The sequence below is a fragment of the Acinonyx jubatus genome, chromosome C1 (genome assembly GCF_027475565.1).
Source record: "Acinonyx jubatus isolate Ajub_Pintada_27869175 chromosome C1, VMU_Ajub_asm_v1.0, whole genome shotgun sequence".
NCBI classification, from domain to species: domain Eukaryota; kingdom Metazoa; phylum Chordata; class Mammalia; order Carnivora; family Felidae; genus Acinonyx; species Acinonyx jubatus.
In genome coordinates, this window is record NC_069381.1 from 83,059,578 (window position 1) to 83,072,404 (window position 12,827).

General features: G+C 36.5%; 1 protein-coding gene across 9 annotated transcripts in view; it reads left to right on the forward strand.

Annotated features, from left to right (window-relative positions):
• The window catches only part of SNX7 (sorting nexin 7), a 239,168-nt gene that overhangs the window by 175,287 nt on the left and 51,054 nt on the right, over nucleotides 1-12,827 (forward strand). For 7 of the 9 annotated variants that reach the window (XR_008295069.1, XR_008295073.1, XR_008295070.1 and 4 more), the window contains one exon: nucleotides 2,797-2,922. The exons of the other annotated variants lie outside the window; for them this stretch is intronic. The gene's annotated coding sequence lies outside the window, so the exon portion shown is untranslated. The remainder of the gene's footprint in view (nucleotides 1-2,796; nucleotides 2,923-12,827) is intronic. 9 annotated transcript variants of the gene reach the window in all.

The following is a 12,827-nucleotide window of genomic DNA, read 5'->3' on the forward strand; positions in this document are numbered from 1 at the left end:
TTCATTTTTAAAACAGGTCTCCTGGTTTAGTTGGGAACTAATGGCTTACACACTGACAATGTGTAGGAAAACTGTTACTTTATGATTGTGTGCAAAAGTGAATGAGATGTCAGTTAAGCCAATCAGTCAACTCTGTAAAGCGTCATCTATTCTCAGTAATGGATAGTTTCTCTGAACATTTGGTTAATTTTTCTTGCTGTGATCTAAAAAGTCTTTCTTGAAGCTAAACTACAGAATGATATATGGAACTGGGGATCACTTACAGTAATATCACCTTGCTGTTCTGTCTGGCTTTGAAGTTGAGTTTGGGGTACTATATGCTTTTTAAAAGTTCCTGCTTCAGTGATTATTTTGCCACAAGCTGGTGTTTCTTCTTTTGTGTTTCTGGACCATAAATGTGTCTGGGGAACCTCAGACTGCTGGACCAACCCTAGGTTGAAAGAGGTGCCTCTTCTTTATGTCACTGAACTGGGAGCCCCAACACTAGAATGGCCAAGAGGCTCAGAATACTGGAGGAAAAGACAGATTTGAGTCATTGAATTTAAACCTTCTATTTTACCTCTCAGGTAATAGAGGCCAAGGGTGAATAAATGCTTTTTCCAAAGTCACATATTCTATGTCTCCCAGAATCAGTAACCAGTTCCCCTTCCACTGATCTCTTCTCTTATGTAAAAATTGAAGCAATTTGGACAGTCAACACTAAAAAGTTGTGATGACGATGAAACTATTATACTCCTCTTTCTATTCCTTTTAGTTTCTAGTCCCTAGAAACTAAATATTTTTAATATTTGGAGCTCTTGGGATAAATTACTGGTTAAAGCTCTCCTGACGGTGATAATCTCTTTCATTTGTTTTGTTTTGCCTTTTACTACTGGACAGAGGATTCATTCTTAGACCTTAAATATTCTTCCTTGTAATTTATAAACTATCATGTAGATTTTCCCTTTTGGTAAAAGGTCTTCTTTTTCTTGCCATGGAAATGGCCTTTCACTAACTGCTTGGGCCCATTTAGGTAGGCCCCTGCTTTATTGCCCAAACCTGTATCTTCCTAAATACACAAGGCTTTCGTCATATAAGAGACAAACAGCATTAGATAAATTAGACTCGTCTCATTTGACCTAGCAAATAAAACAGCTAGCCATTTGATGCAACTTCTAAAACATTATCTCCTATAAGCAACTGCATCACTATCATTATTTTTGATACACCAATTTTCATGTATTAGTAGCAACCTTTTTGTACTAAATTATAGTGCTCATATTTTTCTTTGATGAACTTTAATGGAATATTTAAATAGCTTTAGAACTTCAATCAATACTGAATATTTTAAGAAGACCCTACCATTAAATATGAAAATATTCTGTAAAGCAAAGGCAGCGCATAGAAATTTCATGTGTTCTCTGAGTATCATTTGACCCACAGCCCTAATATTTGCTGATAAAATTATCGATATCTTTTTAAAAAAATAACTACTCATGGAGAATAACATTTTGAATAATACAAATGAGCAAACATTTCAGCCATAGCAAGTATATGCTACACTGTGATTTCATCACTAATTATGGATATTTAAAAAGGAAAAAACTCTACATTGTTAAATTATGCAATTTTAAAAATTTACCCATGAAATAAGAGTAAACTCTGCCCTTCTGTTATGAAGACATAATTTTAATAAGAAATTAACACAATGAATTATTTTCAAATTGAACGCAAGCCTATTTAAGTCCTCTAGGAAAGCATTTTCTGTTGACTGCCTTTAATATGGAACAGTTGGCTCACAGATAAATTAATGCTAGTCGGTGCACATTTCCCTTTGGGTAGCTTTTTTCCCCCAGCCCGAGACCAGCCATCAACCATTTGGTTGGGTTTATTAGTTCTGAGAAAATGCTTTCACAACCTGGAAAGTTTCTTACATATCTCTGCTCTATGCGTTGTATCTCCATGTATGGCATTTTCAGCATCGGAATTTGAAAACTCTTACTGTGCAGCAGAAAATTGTGCAGTAGTGCTGCTGACCTAGCTAGTTTTGGGCAAAAGATCTTCTGAAAAGCTAAGTGCTGCTACTGAATGCTACTTTTGTTTTACTGATCTTTTATTAAGCAAAATAACAAAAAGCAGAAAGCTCAATCATACCTCATAAGATCAGGCCCAACGCACTCCAGCCATTTGCGTTTACTGAAGAATGATTGCACCAAGTAATTATATTCTAGCTCATGTACAGCCTCAAACTATCAGGGATGAGTGGAAGTAAAACTACATCAAAACTCTTCAACCTTAAGCTTAAATTCTTTCATTAGACTATCACTCTGGAGTCCTATCATAGTAATCAATTCCTGTAGGATTTAACAGTATTTCCTCATCAGTCTTTTTTCTTTCCTGCCTGTACCACCAAGTAGGAGTTTCTACTGTTTATTATATGACAGACAGTAGGTTTAAAAGTGCTCAGAACTCCAGAGTTCTAATATGGAGCCTTGAGAATGTCTGGTTTCACACCCAGACCATATTCTATACTTCCTCCTCACCCTGGGATCATTCCATTTTGTCACTGTGCATAGACATAGCTCTGTGACAGTTGCAGCAAAGCTGCATCTCCCATTTTCATTGTATGAGTTGCTGGGAGTTCTTCTGGGCCAGAGACTACATTTTCTAGACTTTTCCCATCCTGGTCGAATGATTTTCATCAATGAGACATGAGCTGAAGCAGGATGGTCCCTCTTGGATCTGGGTTTTTGAAAAGTAGTTATGCTTCTCCAACATCTCTTATACTCTCTCCCTTTTCTTTTTTGCTGGCTGGAGGCAGAGGACACTGGGGTCCTAATGGAATCCAGAGCCACAGGCAGAAGGAGTCTAGTTCCCTGAATCACCGCATAAAGGAAAGATACACCTGCCAAACAGGAACAGCCACCTTGGACTTTTGCTTGAGTAGGTAGTAAACTTCTATTGGGGTAAGCCATGGGAATTTGGTGGTTTATTAGTTACAGCATCCGGCATTTTCTAACCATAATAGTTTCATACGCTTTTTTGAATTTACTAAGAAGTAAAACTTGTTCACTTTTGACACTTATTATATTTCCAACTCCTACGCAGTGTCTGGCACAGTGTTTTTATATTCAATGGGTAACAACAAAACTATCTCTTATTGAGTTCTTGCTATGTGGTCATCACTATGCTAAGAGATTTTCATATATTAACACAATCATCTTTACATCCTATTACAAAATCATTACAAGAGAACATGAACAAACATAACCTCTCCAAGAACACAGACAGATTGCGTAGGTTGCTCAAGGTCATATGGTTAGTAAGAGTTTAAACCCATAATATATAATTTTAACACATCTTTCTTTTACACTAAATTAAGCCATTATCTTTGCAAATTTCATCTCCTGAGGGCTTTCTCTGGGCCATCTATATATGTTGCAAAAATTCATCTCATTTAATCTTCAAGCATATGCGGAAGATACTTAATGGAAGGGATGAGACTATTTTATAGCTTGTGTACACTTAAGCATTTTTCTGAACACTTGCACAGTGAACAGTTTTATGGTATGTGCAATACAAAGCTAGTAGGTTGATCTATTTTACAGAGCAGTTAGGTAGTCAAATGCTGACATAAACACAACTAAAGAACTTACGCAAGTCATATAGAACATTAAAATAAAGATAGCTGATAACTTGGATATTCAAGACATAACTGGAAAGATACTATATCAGTATGTTAGGGCTTGACAACTGGGTGGCTTAAACAGCAGAAATCTATTATATCACAGTTCTGGAGGCTTAAATCTGAGATTAAGATCTCAGCAAGCCTGTGAGAGATAATCTATTCCATGCCTCTCGCCCAGATTCTGGTGGCTGGCTGGCAATTTTTGCTATTCCTTGGATTGTAGAAACATCACCTTATCTCCGCCTTCATCAATACATGCTGTTCTTCCTGTGTGCATATCTTTCTCCTAATTTACCATTTTTAGAAGGATTCCTGTCATATTGGATTAAAGTCTACTCTTATGACCTCATTATAGCGTGATTACCTTTCTAAAGAGTCTGTCAGCAAATAAGGTCACACTCTGAGTTATTTGGGGTTAGGACTTCGACACATGGGTTTGGGGTGGTGGGGACATAATTCAAACTATAACAGGTATTCATGTGCTCCCTTAATGAATATATAACTACTAAGCATCTACTGGGTGCCAAGCACCCAGTTTTAGGTGGCAGGAAAGTAAGCAATGAATGGAGAAGATAAGGTCCTGCTTGAAAGTCATGTTGCCTCACTGGCACCTTCTGTGCATTGCACCCCGCTGGAGTCCTTATGAATTTTCTGGATAAATTATTAAAACTTTTTTTAATGTATATTCATTTTTTTTTGAGAGAGAGAGAGAGAGAGAGAGAGAGAGAGAGAGACAGTGTGTGAGTGGGGAAGGACAGAGACAGAGAGAGACACAGAATCAAAAGCAGGCTCCAGGCTCTGAACTATTAGCACAGAGCCAGATGCAGGGCTCAAACCCATGAACTGTGAGTCCATGACCTGAGCCAAAGTCGGACACTTAACCGACTGAGCCACCCAGGCGCTCCTCTTGATAAATTATTTTAACGTCTTAACTCCATATTTTAAACAGCTAAAAGAGTGTACCTATCTCCCATTTTCCAAACCCTGCGCAATAAATAAATTCTGCAGCTATATTTAATAAATTAATTTATTCTACCTAGGGGTAAATTTTGCATGTTAGAAAAGCAACTGATTTTTTCTTTTCTTAAGTCCCCAGCATGACCCTTAGTGAATTAATTTGGACTATTTGTTACATACAACATACAACATGGTAAACCAGTGAACTGTTATTTAACATAACATTGCTTTGCATTAATTTTGCATTTCTAAGCTGTTAAAATGCTTTATACATTCTAGGCCTGATACATCTGGAGCTAAGAAATTTGCAAAGTGGTGTAGTAATGACATTTTAAGATGTTCATATCACATCTGTTCTTTCCAGGGCAGGGAAACTGGCAAGATTCAGGGAAGGGTATCCTCATGGACAAGAGCTAAAAGTCTGAAAAGATAAGTGTGTTTTAGCAGTTCTCCTAGAAGGAATCAGGAAACTCATTTTAGATATGAAGTGAACAAATTAACATTTGATATCAGAAAGTTCTAGTGATTTCTTGAGAAAAGAAAAATAAGGAAAGAAAAACAAAATCTTTCTACTCAGGTGGCCTCCTGGAAAGACCAGTAAGACTCAACACTGTCCCATTGGCATCTGGGTAGCATCTGTTAAATAGTAAATGTGTTACCCAGTGTTGGGGAGAAGGCAGTTCTGCCCTATTGAAACATTCTTGGAAACCTATTCCCAGCCTGCTTTATTTATTCTTCCTGAAACATCTTCTCCACCCCCATCTCCCATTTGCTGGACTAATTTTCTCAGCTACAGTTGACATATCTGAATTATCGTTTTTGAGAAGTCCTCCCTGATGTCCCCAATCCTATATTAGTGTCCCTTGTTCTCTGCTCCTCTGACCCAGTATTGACCCCTATCATAGCCCCCACCAACCGTAAGGGCAAATACCAATCTACCATGTTATCTCTTCTACACAATGAACATCTTGAGGATAGGAATTTCATCTTTTTCACTGTTGTAGACCTGGTGCCTGGAAAATATATATATATAACATATATATATATATATACATATATATATATCAGAAGAAAAATTTATATATATATAATTATGTATATAATATATATAATATAATATATAATATATATTATTATGATTATATATAATATATATATTATGATGATTATATATAATATATAATTGTTATAATTATATATAATATAATTATATATATAATTATAATAATATATATTATATATATCTGATATATATATATCAGAAGAAAAAGTTAGAATAATAAACATTTTATCCAGTTATTTTGCTAAGAACACATCATTGCTTTTTAAAAGAATTTTACACCAGAAAAGCACAGCATAAAATGAAGAGGCATGTGGATATACAGTGTTCATAATTAAATAAGAGATTTTCTGTTGCTACTGTGTCATTTATAGTTGGATGACATTTGAGAAGTCAATGTTGCTTGAAACTTAGGCTTTTTATGAATAAAATAAAATAATAAAAAACAATAAAATCTCAATCACCTCCTAAGAACGTGGTGATGATCACCTGAGACATGTATGCAAAACATTTTGTCAAAGGCTATAGTACTAGGCAAAGTACAAAGGCAAAGTACTAGGTTTGTTATTATCACTCCAAAAAAAAAAGGAAAGAAAAGAGAAAGAAAAAGAAAACAGATCAGATCAATGCCATTGGTCAGATTGCATAAAATTCACTTATGGAAAGAACAAGTACCCAAAGATCTTCAATTTATTTTATTGCCAAAAATTCTCTTTGTAAATTTTGCTCTGTATCATGGCCAACAAATACTTATGGAATTCATGCTGGAAACAGAATCTCTTTCATTTCCATTTCGGGTGAAAGTGCAGGAGGTCTGGCATTGTCAAACAAGTTTCCTAATTAAATGATGAAAGTCATTTGAATCTTTATTTTAAGGGTTGCAACCTTTGGAGTGCGTTTATTCAGAACAGAAGCTCGACGTGTTTTCCACTAGGCTCAGGGAGTCTTTTGTAAGAGAAAGTAGTGAAATCAACCACTGTTTTGACTTCTTGGTGGTAGAGTATCAGCTTACTGTTTCAATTTCCTATTGCTGCTGTAACAAATTGCCCCAAATTTGGTGGCTTGAAACAACACAAATGTATACTCCTACAAATCTGGAGGTCAGAATAAAAGCAAGGTGTCACCAGAACTGCTTTTCTTCTGGAGGCTTCCCTGGGGAATCAATTTTCGTTTCTCTTCGTTTGTATGTTTGTTTTTTCAGTCTCTAGGGTCTGCCTTCTTAGGTCTTGCCTTGTCAGTGCTCCCATCTTGTGCTTTCATTGTGACATATTCCACATTTCACTTGACTCTCTCCTCCTTCTCCTAAGGAGGTGATTCATCAGATGTTAGGAATTCATTCCTGACTATAGTGTAATAGTCTAGTAAGTTAACCCTTAAGAAGAGTTTCCCTCTGCTGAAAAACCAACTTAAAAAGGAAAAACATGCCAAATTATGAGGGAGATGAGCATTTGTCCATTGATTGTGTTTCTTCTTTAATATAGTCTTCTGACATTTTCCCAGCTTGGAGGGTTCACCTTTCAGAACTTTCTGGTTGCTTTCAGGGTCCACCACATAGTCCTACTTAGTGTGTTCCAGAGTATTGATAAATTGCATACTTCAGTTTTATATTTAGTGTTTCCTGACAGCATAGTTTTCCTACCTTCTGCCTGTAACAGTAGCCAAGTGTGCTTTAAACTAGCCCATCATCTCTTGGCTTATCCTTCCCCTGCAAAAGACAAGAGAGAACCTCTGTCTCATCCCATGGAAACTAATTTTGTCAAAAGGTGTGAGATCTTCAAAGTTGTGAGTGGATTGAGGGTTGGTTGAGACTACCAGAGATGCAGCAGTAACACTTTTTTTATGGCACCAAAGGAAGTGTCAAGACGGAGCAGACACTTCAACAGCCAGAAAAGCAGATTTAGTGACAACCATTTTCTCCAGGGCTATTTCTAGAAACCAGGACTGTTCTGTCATTAAGAACAAGTTTGAAAGCAGATTCTCTGCTGAGGAAATCATTTTGGGGTTGGATATCTTTGGGGGTGTCTGTCTTCCCTCCTGAACTTGTGGTACTTCAGGTATTAGAGGTGAGGCAAGAATCCTTCTTGCTCCTAAATGTCCCTTCTAGACTGTTCTCTTTCCTTTCTAAGCCAACAGATTGTACCCGTATGCAACCCATCTACCAACCCATCTGCCAGCCAACATCCTCTTATTCCTCGAAGATGTTAGCTCCTGGCTTGCTGTCATGCTCTCCAACACTACCCTTGTCATAACACTGGGTGCTTTCAATATTCATTTGGGTTATTTTCCCAAGCCCCTAAAATTTCAGTTTCTTTAACTGCTGTCATTCAATGACTTTTTTCCTCTAAACCACCACAGACTCATTCCCACTGACAGCACCAATCATGAACTCCCTCTATAATTTTTCAGCCAAGCACTACGGTCTCTAAACAGCATCTTTTAGTCTTTCTGCTCACTCCTACTGTTCTGATGCTCATTCAATCCCCTCCATAGTGAAATTCACTGATTCTACCAGCTTTTTACTTATTTTCATGTTGTCCCTCTCTTTTTTAGGTTCCATTGTCAATCATTATAATCATTTCCTTGAATACACCTTTATATTTCTTGTATTTAAGAGGCAAAAGTCCCAATCCTGGTTAAATCTAAATCTCTGCCTTATCCCTGTACCTGCTCAAATGAAAATGTCTAGAGAAAAACAAGCAACCGTGATGATTGGTTTCACTTAAGTTCATAATGAATTACTTTAACTGGCTGTTAATGTTGCTCAACAATAATAGCACATTTCCTGCTCATTTTGCCATTCTCCCATATAAACTAATTTATACTTCCTCTCCTCTCCTCACACTCCTAATCGCCAACACTTTCCTTGTCTTCCTGATGAAGCGATTAGAAGAGAATTTCCCAGTTCTTGCCACTTCACTTCTAAATACTCTGTGTTACTCTAAGTCCATATTTTACTCTGTGTCCATTTTCTCTTGAAGTCAATAGTCAGGCTTTCACCCACAACATTCCCCTTCTGCTAATCTTTTCCAGGTCACCAGCTGACTTACACGTTCTAAATCAAAGATCAATTCACAGTTGTCATCTAACTTGACCTACAACTAGAAGTTAACAAATTTGGTCATCTCTCCTCCTTGAAACACTTTCATTTGACTTCCAGAACATCAAATCCTTGGTTTTCCTGCCATGCCATTGGCCATCTCTTGGAGGTTTTTGATGATTCTTTCTCATCTATCTGGACACTTAATGTTAGGGTGCTTCAGGGATAAGTCTTAACTCTACTAGTGATCTCAGCATGCAAGCATATAGTGTAGAATTTATTTCAGATATAAATTATTTTATATGTTTCTAAAATATATATCCTAATTGCAACCTTTCCCTTGAATAGCAGAATCATATATCCAGCTGTCTAGTGGACATTTCTAAAATGGATAATAGGCATCTAAGTGAGTATCTGTGATCAAAACTCAGCTTACACTATTTGCTCTCCAAACTTGTTTCTCTTCCCATCTTCCCCATTTCAGTTAATGGCAGTTCCATCTTTTTGCATACTCAGGCAAAAATCTCACATTAATTCTTGACTTCTCTCTTTCTTTTCATATTTTCCTTTATTTACTTAATACTAAATACTAATCATACTAATATTAATATATTAATACTAAATATGTATGAATACATGCATACTTTGTATACTTTATTTGTCACAAATTCTATTGTCTATATTTTCAAACATATTCAGAACCTGACCAATTCTCACACCTTGTTACCACCCACATCATGCCATGCGGATGTATGTAATAACCATCTAACTGCTCTCCTTGTTTCTGGCCTTGCCTTCTCCCTTTTGTCTATTTTTTTTTAACTTTTTTTTAAATGTTTATTTATTTCTAAGAAAGACAGAGACAGAGTGAGAGTGGGGAAGAGGGAAAGAGAGAGAGGGAGACGCAGAATGTGAAGCAGGCTCTAGGCTCTGAGGTGTCAGCACAGAGCCCAACATGAGGCTCAAACTCAGGAATGGTGAGTTCATGACCTGAGCGAAAGTCAGATACCTAACCAAATAAGCCACCCAGGCGCCCCAGCCCCTTTGTCTATTCTTAAACAGCAGTCAGATGAATTCAAAATATTTCATAATTTCCAAATGAATTCCTTGAGCCATAGCTTATTTGGAAGTGTGGTAATTAATTTTCGTATATTAGGAGATTTCTACTTTTCCAAATTGATTTCTAGTTTAAATCCCATTGTTTTTAAGGAACATTCTCTGTCTTTTAAACCTATTAAGGCTCATTTTTATAGCCCAGTATATGATCTGTTTTGATGAATTTCTCGTCTACATTTGAAAGTAATATATTTTATGCAGTTGTTGGGCATAGTGCACTGTAAATGTCAATTAGATCAAGTGTTAGTAGTGTTCTTCCAATCTTTTGTATCCTTACTGAATTTCTTGTCTGATTTATGTTTTAATTACTGGGAGAAAAATGTGAAAATCTCTACGTGGGATTGTGGACTTGCCTATTTTTTTCTTTTCCTTTTTTCCTCATGTTTTCAGGTATTTTGAAACTATGCTATTCATTTAAATATATTTAAGATTATTGTATCTTCCTAATAAATTGACACTTTTATCATTAGGAATTCTCCCTCTTTATCTATGTTAATACACATTGACTTTGAACCATACCACATAATTTTCTTTGTTTCATCATATCTGTGTCCTTATACCTAAAATAGATCCCTTATGAACAGCATTTAGTTGAGTCTTGTTTCCAACCTTGCAAGTCTTTAAAAAATGTTTTTTTAAGTTTACTTATTTATTTTGAGAGAGAGAGAGCAGAGAGGGAAAGAGGGACAGAAAGAGAGAGAGAGAATCCCAAGCAGACTTCCTGTGGTCAGTGCAAGAGCCTGATGTGACAGTTTGTGAGATCATGACCTGAGCAGAGATCAGTCCGGTGCTTAACCAACTGAGCCACCCAAGCCCCCCGGCAAGTCTTTTAAATAGAGTGGTTGAGTCTACCTAGAGTTATTGTAATTATTGATATGGTTGGGTTCAAACTTACTATCTTGCTCTTTGCATCTGTTACATGTTCTTTTGGGAAAAAAATTTAAATTTAACCTTTTATATTTGCTCTCATATTTACCACCTTCGGTGATCTTCATTACTTCGTATAGGTCCAGACTTTATCTAGGAACATTTCTCTTTAACCCAAGAACTTCCTTTTTATTTGTGTGGTGTGACTTTGCTAATGTCAAAGGCACCTGTTTATCTGAAACATCTTTATTTTGCTTTCATTTTTGGATACATATTTTTGCTGGATATATGATTCTAAGTCCTTGAATATGTCAATAAAGATGTCATTCCATTTTCTTTTGGCTTCCATTTCTTTCTGATGAGAAGAGAGCATCATATTTATTGGTGTACTCATGAATATAATATGTTTTTGTCCCTTGCTGGTTTTAAGATTTTCTTCTTTGTCTTTGATATGCTTAAGTTTCACTCTGATGTGCTCCAGTGTGGTTTTTATATTTATTCATTCTCCTGGAATTTGCTGTACTTCTTGAATTTGTGGATTGATATTTTTAATCACATTTAGATAATTTTTGGCCATTATCTTTTCAAATATCTTCTGTTTTGCTCCATATTCTGTCTCAACTCCATTTGGACTGTAGTTGCATGTATGTTAAACTGTCTGAAATTAGTCCACATGTATGGAAACTTTGGCCTGCATTTTTCATTCTTTTATATTTCCTTTCTGGGTCATATTAGATAGCTTGTATAGATTTAAATCACTGACTTTGGGATTATGAAAATTTCTGCTTTCTCAAGTCCATTAAATATTTCAATAAATCCTTTGTTTTGGAGAGACTTTCTTTTCAATTCTAACATTTCCAGCCAGTCCTCTTCTAGAGTTTCAACTTTTTGCTGAAACTCTCTATCTGTTCATACATTTTGCCCATATTTTCTACTAAAAATTTTGCCATATTTATAACAGCTCTTCCGATTTCTTCACTGCTAATTTCAATATTTGAATCATTTATGAATCTTTTATTGGCCAACTTTCTGTTGAAATGGGTCTCGCAGGTCATCTTGCTTTTTGCATATCTGGTAGAGCTTCTAGGTGATGTCATTTTCCTGTGAAGAGGGGGTTTTGTCCTGAAATAAAGTTAAATTCGTGGCAGATCCCTTTGCTCTCATTCGCTGTTAGTCCTAGCACGTTGCAAGAATAAGGATCTTAGGCTGCAGTCCTAAATCCTAAGGCATAGGCTTTCTGAGTTCTCAACTGAATGCTCAAGTTGTTCATCAGCATATCTCCATCTGGCTGGGATGGGAATGCCAATGTTTCCCCCGCACTCCGCGGCTCTGAAATCTCTGTTCACCTCTCAGTCCCCCAGCAGCTGTTCTTTGCTTATCCTCACAGACTCATGCCCTGCACAAGCACAGCTTAGAATCTGGCCAACGACTAGAGGGGAATCTCTATGCTAATTTCTCAGGCTTCCTCTCAGTGGTGTCATCTCTCCAGAGCCTGCCCTAACAATTATAGATGCCTTAGAATCCCCAAAGCCTAATAACCATTTCTTTTACCCACTTACTATTTACTCCCTCCAGCCAGATAGCAATTCTTTGCTTCTTCAATTTTCTCAGAAATGATTTGGAAATCTCTCCCGACAACAAGCCAGCATGAATGGGAAATTGACCTCATGCGCTTTCCTTCTTTCGAGGGTCACAGCCTTATACTGTCCATGTTTCAATGTTTGAAATCAGTTTGCTCTTCTCCCGTTGCATAGTTTTCTATTACATGAGGGTTAAATCTAATACTAGCTCCTCGATCATGAACTGAATCATGATTTTGTTATTTGTAAATATTTTCAATAGAGTTTTAATTTCTTCCCTAAGGAAAAAATTTTTAAATGGCATACTTTCCGTCTTAGAAAAACGTGTTGCAGAAATTGTGAATAATGAATTTAGTGAAACCACATTTTAAGTGTTGGTGGTGGTGGTAGTGTTGGGGTATGTACAGGTATAGAAGGTAAGTTCTAAAGTTGGCATGCAAGACATCAACTGTATATTCTTCAAATTTTCATTGAGTGCTCCTTGGAATGGAGATTCACATACCACCTTTCAGAAAGCCCCAGAGTCAACTTCTTTGAGCACCA